At 41.6% G+C, this 12,196-nt stretch overlaps 1 protein-coding gene across 1 annotated transcript in view; it reads right to left on the bottom strand.

Annotated features, from left to right (window-relative positions):
- MID1 (midline 1) overlaps positions 1 to 11,696 on the bottom strand; it is a 603,051-nt gene extending 591,355 nt beyond the window's left edge. The window contains exon 1 of the mRNA XM_073667309.1: positions 11,527 to 11,696. The gene's annotated coding sequence lies outside the window, so the exon portion shown is untranslated. The remainder of the gene's footprint in view (positions 1 to 11,526) is intronic.
- Positions 11,697 to 12,196: the final 500 nt, after the last annotated feature.

The raw sequence follows: 12,196 nt of genomic DNA, 5'->3' as shown, positions 1-12,196 counted from the left end.
AGTCCATGCCTGAATCCAATTGAAAATCTGTCGTTTGATCTGAAGAGGCCGCTGTTCACAGGAGATGCCCTCACAATCTGACAGATTTGGAACATTAGGCAAAGATTGCCAATAGATATGCAATGCTGAATTACTGATCAATTCCTTTCCAAAAGACTAAATGTTGTCATAAATTCAAAGGGTACTTCAACAATCCATTAGTTTAAGTATGTGCATATTTAGGCAACCACCACATTAGTATATTTCTATATTTTATTTTTTTCACCTGAAAAGATTTTTTTTTTTTTAAATGAATTGTACAGATTATAGGTTTCATTAAAGGTGGAAAAAGTTCTGAAATGATTCTTATTGGTATGATTTTTTATACATGATAAAAACCTGGCATTTTAACAGGGTTATGTAGACTTTTTATATCCATTATACACATCCAGGCATATGGCTTCTTCCATATGTGCAGCTTTGCCCAGTACTGCAGCATAACCACATTGAAGTGCATTGAACCAAGCTACACCACCAGTCATTATCACCCATCAACTGGAGCGGCCTTAGCTGCATAATCAAATACATCTTTGTAGCTAGTTAATTTCAATATTTCTGAACCTTTACCTCATAATAATGATAACATGATATAAACATCTTTGAAGCCTCAGAAATGACCATAGGTATTACATAAGAAAGGATTCTTTTTTATACTTCTCAGGCTTCTACCAGCAAAAGGCCACAACCCCACTATCAGTATTTGGTCAGTATTCTGTCAGTATTTTTTCTCAGGAGTGGGAGCCAAAACCAGGAGTGGGTGATAAATGCAGAATTGGTGACTTGTTTCTATTATACCTTTTCTCTGATTGTTCCTCATCTGGTTTTGTCTCCCACACCTGAGAAAAAATACTGACCTAATACTGACCAAATACTGATAGTGGGGCCGTGGCCAAATACTCATAATGAGATTGTGGTCAAACAGTGGAAAACAGACAACACTTGGATGCAACAAGGATACGATCCAAGTTTTTCATGAACCTATAGACTTGCATTTTCGAGTTTGACCTGAAACTCTGATCAAAAATGGTTTTATGTTGTGGACAAAATGTCCGCAAAAAAAACCTGAGACAAGTGAACAACCTAGTAGTAGTACTATAATGGTTAAATGTTCGATCTGTGAAAAACACAGACAGAAGATGTACAATATCAGAAATAAGAATAAAAGTGATTGGCATAGACAATTAATTTTAAATTTTGCATTAGTGTAACAGATTGGTTTTCCTTCACTTTTTGAAATAGTATATTGAAGTTAAAATTGTACTTCATCTGGTATTGATAGCTGATTAGGGAGATCAATAGGGCCAGGGGTACTCATTTTTGTGACATGCAGAAGTAGTGCTGTTGCTTCAAAAGCATCCACCAACTATAAGGGTTTACACAGTCACAGGAGACAGGGAGTGGTTAGCAGAGCCCCAGGGGGATTGTGGGGAAGTTGTTTACTGTTCTGGCTGGAGCCCTAGAGAAAGGTGGTGTGTGATCTGTGTCTCACAGAAGACACGGGAACAGAATTCAGGTCAGGAGGGAAGCTAAACATAGGTCAGATAGACTCCCTGAGCTAATAGCATGTAGTATTATCAGGCAGAAAGATAAGGACTGGAAGGAATCATGTCACAGGGATCATCTCTCTCATCAACCCTCCCCCCCTCCATCTCCATGCAGGATAAAGAATGCTGTGTACTAGTGAGTCCTTGTGAAGGAAGAGCCTGCTGTTTATGCATAGAAGTGTGCTGCCAAGAGATCTAATCTGTGCTGAATTATGCTACTGAAGAGACTGACATTACTGTGTCTGCTTTATGAGACTGTACTGTAATGAAGATTGTTGCTGTAACATCCCTGAATTGCACTGGCCGTGCTTCAGATTAAATTCCACTGTTAAACTGTTGAAAAAGACTCTTGTCATATGTGTCTAGTCAGCAACTGAATCTATCATGTGCCTGAGGGAAGCTGCAGCCTATGGTCGCCCTGAGTAATGTTTCCCCCAGGATTCCAACAAATTCATGAAACCAGTCTCGCCCTAACTGAACCTAGCGGCCTGCGTGTAACATTTTATTAGCTTTCCTCTTCACTAGCATCTGAAATGAATCTTCCAAGTCCCTGTAACATGATTGTGTAAATTCACCAATGGTGAGCACAGAAGTTACAGAAACAGCCTCTGCGGTAATTTTTTTCAGTTTAAATAGAAAATAGTAAGTCACCTATCCCAAAAAACTATCATTAAAAACCTCTTTAGATGTAGGAAAACATAAGAACAAAATCCATGCAAGGTCATATCACAAAAGACATTAATATTTTATACAGTATAGCATAAAACATGCACAGGAAACATATATTGAAAATCAGTAGAGCACGTACAAATGAGTGGGCATGATACATCTATAAAAAAAGAGAGGACTTCTAGTTATCAGAAAAAAAAGCCCAACTAGGACCAAAACTCCTATAGAATCCAGCAGGGATAATATCTGAGACCTTAATAGCATCAAAGAAGAGATAGCAAGTCCTAGGGCGCCAAAGCCAAACCCCATTTGTGATCCCCCATCACATTCTATCTGCAATCCGTGATTTCGTTGCATCAAAAAATATAGGTCCTGATCCCAGTGCTAAACTCTGAACACAATGACTTCTCCTGGAAGTACGTTTCAAAGTTCGGAGTACCAGGGGAAGGAGAGAGAATTTTCCAGCTGAAAAGTTCGGGTGGCCATTATTTTCAATGGGGTTTGGGTTCAAGTTCAGGTCAAGTTCTGGTACCCGAACCGAACTTTGGATTAAACGAACGTCCATTTGTTATGCCATCCATTATCGGATCCGTTTTTTTTAAGAACTGTGCATGTTCAGAAGATTAGAGATGTTCAGAGAAGTCTCTAGTAAAAACAGATCCATTACAGCAAGAATAAAAAATGAATGTAAAACGGAAATCAAATTTTATAGTATTTTTACTGTTAGTACTGAATCCGCTGTAAATGGATGACAACGAGACATGTGAACAGAGCTTAATCTGGTATTACACATAAGATACCCTGATGATTGAGGAGTCTTCTTCATCTGGGATTAGAAACACCTCACCAGTCTCATGATGGTTTATAGATGGTTTGTCATCACAGTCTGCAGCTGTATTTTGTTAGAACAAATGCAGAAATAAGTTTAGTTCAGGTAATTTTACAGTAATGTTATAGTATGATAACTTTTAGTTATGATGTTTTTTTTAGCTTTTGAAGGGTCTCTTTGAACAGGAAGGATTACCAGGAAATCTTAGGTGGTCATCCATTACTAAGCTTTTAATCATTTGGGTTAAATGACTAATTAGATTAAATAATCGCCCCTGATCACATTTATCCACTTTCAGCAAGCTTGCAGTACCTATAACGTTGTGATTGATTGACTATTTTTCTATATCTTTGGGACAGCCCTGCCGAATTCATATTACACTCTTTGGCGGGAGAAAAGCCAAGTTTAATCCATTATTTCCAGCAGCACCATAAACCAAGAAAGATGCAGCACACCATATCAATGCCAACCAGTATTTTTGAGTGAGTGGTTCAAGCAGCACTCACTACATCAGACATGACTCAGCTTTATGGAATAAAAGGGGTGGCGAGTAAGAGATCTCCTTTCCCAATTAACACTTAATATTGAAAGCGAATCTCCTTTTTAAAAGGAACGTGTCATGTAAAAAAAACTTTATTAATCTATAGATATGGGGTTAATCTGCAGGTTAACAGAGTTCTGAACCTGCCCGGCGCCTGCACTGAGAGCCCCACTGCCAAGAGGAAATGAACTTTATTCCTCCCGGCAGCCTCAGGCTTTCCGTCATAGAAGTGGGCCGGCACGGTTTCAGTCATCGCTCATTACATAGTGAGTGGCTGCTGTCAGTCAGTGCCGGGGCATGGTTACAGGCTACATGGAAGAATACATTTTATTACCTCCTGTCAGCAGGACTCTCAGTACTGGCATTGGGCAGTTTCAGAATGCTATTAACCTGCAGATTAACCCCTTATCTGCAGGTTGATAGTGGGTTTTTTACATGATAGGTTCCTTTTAAAGAGGAATTCAAACTTCTAACTAATCAAAAAATATTGCATCTGTGAAGAAAACTTATAAAATTTTTCTATATTTTTTGTAGAATAACATCTCACTGTTTCCAAGATCTCCATTAGCATTTATTGTTTCCTCTATCCTGGTCACATGGCGGACACAGTACAGGACTGATCCCCATTACAGTATCTATATCTAAGGAACTGTATCTTCTAACAAGTTGTCCGCCTGGGTGTCCATCACATTACCAGATAATTTTCTTTACTCTGGGGGAGTAAACAATCAAGGTTCATACTGAATGACAGCAAACAGAGCTCTTGAAAAAAGTAATACCTTTATATTGAAAGTTTATACTTGAATTGCATTTCTGCCATACAAAATGCCAGCATATTTGATAAATTTGACTGGTAGGCATTCATTTTACACATAGTATACTGGAGCACAGGAATAAAAAATTCCAAAGGCGGTGAAATTGCAAAAAACACACAATTCTAACATTGTTTTTTGGTAATTGCTTTTATGGTGTACATTGTATGGTAAAAATGACATAACACCATGATTGCCCAGTTCAGTACAATTACGGCGATGCCAAACATGTCAAGTTGTTTTAGTTATACCATATTTTTCAGATTATAAGACGTACTTTTTCCCCAAAATTTAGGGGGAAAAATGAGGGTGCGTGTTATAATGCGAATGTAGATATCGGCTGCGGTGGAGCGGAGTCCCAGGGTCGCTGCTGCAGGAAGCTTCTGGTGTCGGCGGGAGTGGAGTGAAGCTGCGGATCTGCCTACATTTTGCCTGGAGCATTACATGCTTTCAATGCAGGGGTCTCCAGTAAAATGGCCGCTGAAGGTGACACATGCGCAGATTGAGATCTTGGCACCGAGATCTCATATTCCGAAATCTCAATTGCGCATGCGCAGCCTTCAGTGGCCAATTTCCGGAGATCACCATTGAAAAGCATGGGCTTTCAAAAAATGTCGGCAGAGTCCCCTACCTCCTACCAGCCTGGGGCCCGCAGCATCACCCTCCTCCTAGCCCCGCTGAACACCACCCCCTACCAGCCTGGGTCCTGCAGCATCTCCTGCATCTGCCGCCAGCTTCATGCAGCAGCGACCATGCCTCCTGGGACCCCTCTCCACCACTAGGTAAGTTACCATAAAAGCAGATTATAAGACTCACGAGTCACGACCATTTTATTAAAAAATGTTTTTTTCCTATTTTCATTCCTAAAATTTGGGGTGCGTCTTATAATCCGCAAAATACAGTAGTTATCGAGAGTAAAAGGAAGAGAAGTGAAAAGTTATGTACAGTAGGATAACTTGAAAGTTACAGTATATTGAAAAAGTCATCACTTAACCTAAAGTTAAAAATATCTCCATTTATCATGCAATCACACATAATTCTTTTTATATATAAGCAACCATTTCAAGATGGTTCAATGTTTATTCTTGTGCTTTTCAAAAGGGAAGTTTTGGACAATTGGCTTCTAAATTCTGGGACATTTCTTTTAATAGACTTTTTTCCAGGATTACTGTTTTTTGGAGAAGTGAAGTTGCATTTATATTACCAATAAAGTACATTTAAAATACCCTTCAGCACATCCCATAATAACCAGTGACATCTGTTTTTGCAACCCTCTTTTCTGCCCTACAAACCATAACATAAGTTTATTACAAAGAAAATAACTTTTTTAATCTTTTACGACAATTTCTTTTATACTTTTCATTAAAGCTTGTTAAAAAATATCAAATGTTTGCACTTAAATATTGCAGCCCAACTTCATATACTAGTAGCAAAAACACATGGTCTTCATTTTCACAAAGCTTCTAGTGCCAGCCACTGATATTCGCAAAATACTGAAGTAATGCAAACTCTAGAACGTCTTTTCGGATGGGATAAAAGAGAATAATTCATGTCTAATCAGTTTTGTTATTAAGGAACAACTGAATGCTACACTGTAACATTAAGAAAAACTGTCACCAGGTTTTTTCCACCTAATCTCAAAGCAGCACATTGTAGGGGCAGAGACCCTAATTCCAGCAATGTGTCACTTACTGGGCTGCTTGCTATAGTTTTGATAAAATCACTGTTTTGTCAGCAGAAGATCATCACTAGAGGACCAGTAAACCTGCATGTAGTCCTCCATCTTTGTAATGCAAACGCCCGGGATGAGCGGCGTGTGCGTGTATATGTAGTGATTCCACTGGACCGTGCCGGAGAGTGAATGCCTGGAGGGGCGTAGCTAAGTATTCACCCGATCCGACCAGGGTCGCATGACGGCATACGACGCCAGTGCACCAAGGAGGAACCGAGCAGAGGGACCAGGTGCTACTCCAGGACAGACCCCGGACACGGCTGTTGACCCACACAGGGGAATACAGGAACAGACAGGTTAGGCTGGCACACAGACTGATGGGTATAGGCAGGCACGACTGGTATGAAGGCAGGCGGGTATGCAGGCAGGGGAGTACAGGCAAGCACGGCTAGAGTGCAGACAGGGAGGCACTAGCAGGTTGGAACACAGGCGGGATAGGACCCAGTACACACTGGGACTCAGGAACAGAACCACAGATGTGGCGGACAAACACAGTAGAGTGAGGCTGCCCAGAGTGGTGAGCAAGAGCAGGGCAAGACGAGACCGCCTAGAGCGATGAGCGAGAGAAGAGCAGGACGAGGTCGCCTGGAGCGGTGAGCGAGAGTAGAGCAGGACGAGGCCGCCTGGAGCGGTGAGCAAAAGTAGAGCAGGACGAGACCGCCTGGAGCGGAGAGCAAGAGTAGAGCAGGTGAGACCGCCTGGAGCGGTGAGCAAGAGTAGAGCAGGACGAGACCGCCTGGAGCGGTGAGCAAGAGTAGAGCAGGACGAGGCCGCCTGGAGCGGTGAGCAAGAGTAGAGCAGGACGAGACCGCCTGGAGCGGTGAGCAAGAGTAGAGCAGGACGAGGCCGCCTGGAGCGGTGAGCAAGAGTAGAGCAGGACGAGGCCGCCTGGAGCGGTGAGCAAGAATATAGCAGGACGAGACCGCCTGGAGCGGTGAGCAAGAGTAGAGCAGGATGAGACCGCCAGGAGCAGCGAGCAAAGGGTCAGAGTAGAGCGAGACTGCCGGAGCAGCGAGCAAAGGGTCAGAGCAGAGCGAGACTGCCGGAGCAGCAAGCAAAGGGTCAGAGCAGAGCGAGACTGCCGGAGCAGCGAGCAAAGGGTCAGAGCAGAGCGAGACTGCCGGAGCAGCGAGCAAAGGGTCAGAGCAGAGCGAGACTGCCGGAGCAGCGAGCAAAGGGTCAGAGCAGAGCGAGACTGCCGGAGCAGCGAGCAAAGGGTCATAGCAGAGCGAGACTGCCGGAGCAGCGAGCAAAGGGTCAGAGCAGAGCGAGACTGCCGGAGCAGCGAGCAAAGGGTCAGAGCAGAGCGAGACTGCCGGAGCAGCGAGCAAAGGGTCAGAGCAGAGCGAGACTGCCGGAGCAGCGAGCAAAGGGTCAGAGCAGAGCGAGACTGCCGGAGCAGCGAGCAAAGGGTCAGAGCAGAGCGGAAACCACAGGAGCGGAGAGCGAGGCAGGGCAGAGGGGACAGGGCTCTGTTCACACGAAACAGACAGGAAGGGAAAGGCAGAACCAGATACCCACAGGGTACTTGCAGTGAAGTAGCGAGTGGACCACAAACTCACAAACGGAAGTACAGTGACAACGAGCAGGAGTTAGGTACGAGTTCAGACTCTGCAGAAAAAGGAAAGGTATGGACATAGAGAAAAACAGGAAACAGGCTAGAAGAGTATTCAGACAAGAACAGACACAGTAGCAAGATACAGGAGCGGGTCTAGGTATGCAGCCCCTAGAAGGTGGAAGGAACAGGCTAGGAGCGTGTTCAGACAGGACAGACGAGATACAGGAGCGGGTCTAGCTATGCAGCCCCTAGAAAGCAGAAAGAACAGGCTAGGAGCGTGTTCAGACAGGCCTGCAAATACAGCCTCCAGGAAAGGCAGGCAAGTAAACACAGAAAGGGACCTGGCACATTCAGAGTGCAAGAGCACACTGAATGAAACACAATGCTCAGGCAGGGTTTCTTGGGAGGAGCTGGGTTAAATACCAGATGACAGACAGCAATAGGCTGAGGACGCACAAGGGGTGTGCCTGCAGCAGGTACAAGAAACAGGAAGTGATCAGGCGCCGCCCTTAAGCAGCAGAAACAGAGGCAAACAGACAGCATGGAGGGAAGCCAGGCTAGCAGACTGGACTGGAGATCAAGTGCGCGCTCTTGCACAGTGGGAGATGGACCACTATGCAAGGATGCTGCCAGGTATGTTACAATCTTCATGAGTTTTGTATGACCCACTGCCCACACCACTGATTGGCAGCTTTCTGCCAATGCAGAGTGTACACAGAAATCTGCCAATCAGTTATGTAGGCGGGGTTATACAGAGCTCAGCATTCAGAGAAACTAGTGAACCTGCAGGAGACAAAACAAGGATTTTATCAAAAATACAGCAAGCAGCCCGGTAAGTGATAAGTCACTGGAATAAGGATCTCTGCCCCTTCATGCTGCTCTCTAGTGCGGTAGAAAAAATGTAGCGGCAGATTCCCTTTCAATGACAGAAAGAGATACAATGCAATGTTAATAGACCAATAGACTTATCATGAAGCTTTGGCAGAACAATTTCCATTAACTTTAAAAAGGTTTTTCATTAAAAATATTTTTTTTGCCTTTTAGGTTTCCAAAAGGTTAAAAAAAAGCAAACTGAGGTTTACTCACCAACCCCCACCAGTGTTGGATCTCTACCATTCTTTGGGGTCATTGTTTACAGGCTGCAATGATGTCATGATAACTGTGTACATAACTGCTGCAGCCAATCACTGGGCTCAGTTGATCGTGCCATTTATATTGGCAAAGCTACTAAGTCTAGTGAGCGGCTGCAGCAGTCATGAGCGCTGTAGTGACAACATCACTGCTGCAGCCTATAAATAATCACCGAGCAGCGGTGGAGACTCATCACTGGAGCTGGGGACAGTGAGTAAATTTGTTTGCTATTTTTAACCCTTATATGTGCAAAGATAATCCCTTTAATCTATCCAAATACATTACAATAAATCTGTCTGAATCTCATGGGATTGATTAATGATCAAATGTTTATGGGGAATCCTGATGCCTGGCTCTAACACTAATTCTTATATCCAGCTAATATTGAACTAGAAGTAACAACTGTATATGCTAAATAGCCAAAGGGCTTCCATATTACTTCCCATATAAGCCCCTCCTCACTGAGGGTTCACTTTCAGCACTGCTGTGAAGAATCACATCATTTTCCTCCCTGCTTCCATTTTTCATAAGAACACAGCTATTTCGAAAGAGTCAAAAACTTATGTCCATTTGTTTCAGCCCTTTGGTTGACTATTTAGTGAACGCCTGGGGTCTGCCCTGAAAACACTTTATAGGCCAGGTAGTACAGTGATATTTTTTGCTTTCTTTGTGATGTAAACTACAAGTTATAATGTACTGTATATCACAAAAAGTATAAAGTAACATCATGATTTGATAAGGGTGGACTTTTGAATTTTGAGTTGCTAGTATAACAAAAATAATCGACCATATAGCAGCTATAGCCTAAGACACAGCACATCAATTCTTCACAATTTTCAGTAGATATAACAATGGTACAAGCATTGATTACTGATGCATTGCTTGCCAAATAGCATATTAAAAATGAAACCATTTAATACTGTCAATGTATGTATTCATAAGTCCATATATTGTCAACGGTGTATTTTTTTGCTATGTCAATTGCGTAGTCAAAGGAAATATTTATAAAGGTGTCATTGGGATTAGATTATGTATCATAAATACATTCAGTTCTATAAACTGTTGTAATATTATATTGAGTGATACCACATGACAAACTCAGCTTATCACTAAACTCAGTACTGCTACCTTATCTCTTCCTCATCTGGTAATCAACACAATTCCTCTAAACCAGTAAAACAAGATAGGAAATTCAACTGCATGTATACTATATATAATAGTGTAATGGAAAATGATTTAAACTGCAAACATGTCCTCTTGTAAATAAAAGTGATAATCCTGTGTGAAGCAACCCTATAGTAGTTGCCTGTGCCTATGTGCAAGGAGGTCTACTGTAATCAGTCAGTTCTTGATGCAGTCAATGCTGTTAACACATTCAGCTTATCAACATATTTTATAAACCTTAAATCTGTAAAACGTAAATTCAGGCCATGTAAGGTACTTAGGGTTTAACAACCTCCTAAAGCCTCCTCTGCTATCTCTAGAGACTCCCCCTTATAGTAGCCTTACACATTCATGTTGATAAGACAATAGAAAACAAAGTAAGGAATTACTCGTTTTAGGTAATTTTACCATTATTATAAATTTATACATTCCAATATTTAATTCCATCGAAAACCAATCTCTATAAAAAAAAAAGAAGCTTCCACTTGTTTGGATGTCCATTTTTAATCCATAAATAGTATTGCTAACTACTTTACTTGTGATTTCTTTGCCGCATGAGTTTGGTGGCAAAGATATTTATAATAAGGCAACGAAAAGGTAAACCAAGAGTTATTAATCACAGTCACAGATATTTTTAAATGAAACTGAAACAATCTCATACAAATCTCCGAACAGTAGAATGTGATGTATAATGTTGTATTTATTGTTGGGACCCAATATGTCCATATAATCAAAGATAAGTGGCATTGGGCTTGGGCTCGACAGTCAGTTCTGGTTACTGCTATATATAGGGTTACTATGAATGCTGTATAATTTGGGGAAAAATTCATGTGACAAAAGTCTAGACCTTTCACCCCATAAGAAAGAACCAAAAGTTTCAATGGATCCCAAGTTTTACTTTTTTTTTACAGTTTGGTACCATAGAGCTCATGGTGGTAAGAGTTGTGTCTCAAGCCTGCTATATAAATGCAATGGGGACATGTACAAAATGTGTCCACAATTTTTTTTACCAGCAGAGAAGAATTAATTTCTTAATTCAGCTTTACACTGGGATTTAAATGGGCCCTTATGTATACATTATACTTACAAAATAGGAATAGGAACGTTTAGGACTATGCACGCACGTAAGTGGCAAAGATTTTGGAGCTGTGATCACTTCAAGTGTAATAAATTCTATTAGAAACGTAAAATATTATAAACGTAGTAAATAATATTAGCAATAGTTGTAGAAACAGATGATTGTTCTCTTCCTGGTAAAAAGGTAGTTGTGCTGAATTGAGCCTATGCGATCAGATGATACTATGAGCCTTTTATTTTTAGCACTTGTGGTTCTACTTCTAGATTAAATTTTAGAATTCAGTTTCACATCAGCATTCTCAGCTTTGAATGTATGATAAGCAATAGGGAGATGCTATAGGCATTTATAAATGATGCACTGAAATGTTACGTTTCACACCAGATACAATTCCTTTTTTGTATAAAATTGATATAGAAATATCTTTCTTACCTTCTTCTCCATTTTTGTTTCTTAGGATCTTGCTGTTTGGAGAAAGAAAAGGGAAAAGGAAGTAAGAACCCAGTGGTCCTTGCGAGTCCTGACTTTTCCTTGGGAGCCTTGAGCCTGTTTTTCAGGAATCAGCTGAGCTGAAGACAGTTTGATTCAGAGTGTAGTGTGCTCTGTCCAGCCAAGTAACCACTCCCTTCAGGAGGGTGTGCTAGCTTGTCTCTTTCATTGAGCCTAAATCTACTTAAGCTGTCTTTATTCTCCCAGGTTTCCATATATAGGTAAGCTTGGAATGTGCTCCCAAAGAAAACGTTAGCCCTGAATAGCTCAACAAGTGCCAACGGGTGCACGAGATGTTAACACAGCGATGCCTTCAGGACACGATTTAACACAACTTCAGGGGAGAGTGTGTAAAATCAGAATTACGCTTGTTACGAGAGCCTCTTGAGACCTGGCACACTAGTTGCATGATAAAAAGTTATTGGAGCCTGATGTGGTGTGATGTAAAGGTGGCTGAGAAAGGTATAAAAGTGAAAGATTTCATAACCATAATAATACTACAGAGAAGTTAGAGCCCTTTGTTCTCCACGAGCAGAACCAGACAGTAATATACACATTTAATGCGCTTATTAGACTTCTAATATGTTTATTTCTCTCAGAACTGGGAACTTTG

This window comes from Phyllobates terribilis, unplaced genomic scaffold (assembly GCF_046119375.1).
Source record: "Phyllobates terribilis strain yellow unplaced genomic scaffold, ASM4611937v1 Scaffold_2__4_contigs__length_985480577, whole genome shotgun sequence".
Classification (NCBI taxonomy): Eukaryota; Metazoa; Chordata; class Amphibia; order Anura; family Dendrobatidae; genus Phyllobates; species Phyllobates terribilis.
Note: the sequence above shows the minus strand (reverse complement) of the source record. Positions and strands in the feature narration are given on the sequence as shown.